The sequence below is a fragment of the Bison bison genome, unplaced genomic scaffold (assembly GCF_000754665.1).
Source record: "Bison bison bison isolate TAMUID 2011002044 unplaced genomic scaffold, Bison_UMD1.0 scf7180017864369, whole genome shotgun sequence".
Classification (NCBI taxonomy): Eukaryota; Metazoa; Chordata; class Mammalia; order Artiodactyla; family Bovidae; genus Bison; species Bison bison.
This window is the reverse complement of record NW_011494941.1, coordinates 4675996-4676379: the sequence shown is the minus strand read 5'-3', so window position 1 is coordinate 4676379 and position 384 is coordinate 4675996.

Here is a 384-nt window from a genome sequence, read left to right as displayed (position 1 = left end):
TAGAGAGTAAATAATACCTTATTACATCTGTTGAAAATTTTTCAGCCAGGAAAATAACAATATGATGAAAGTTTAAGTAAACATAAGTGAGATAAAACTTTTAGGTAAATGCTATAGTAATAAATATGTTTTGGGAATGAGAGAGTTAATTCTTAGGTAGGTTGATAAGGAGTCTGGGGCCCTCCAAGAGAAGGGGATCCAGGAATCTTGAGAAGGAGAAAAAGGACAAACTTTTTCTTAAACTCTGAGTTGTTATGACAACAATCTTGAAGACTAACTTTCTTTAAGCCCAGAGCTAATGATTACACAGAAAACAACTCAAACCCTGTACTAATGATTATATAACAATGTATCTTGCTCAAGGACATGTTTCTCCTTAATAGG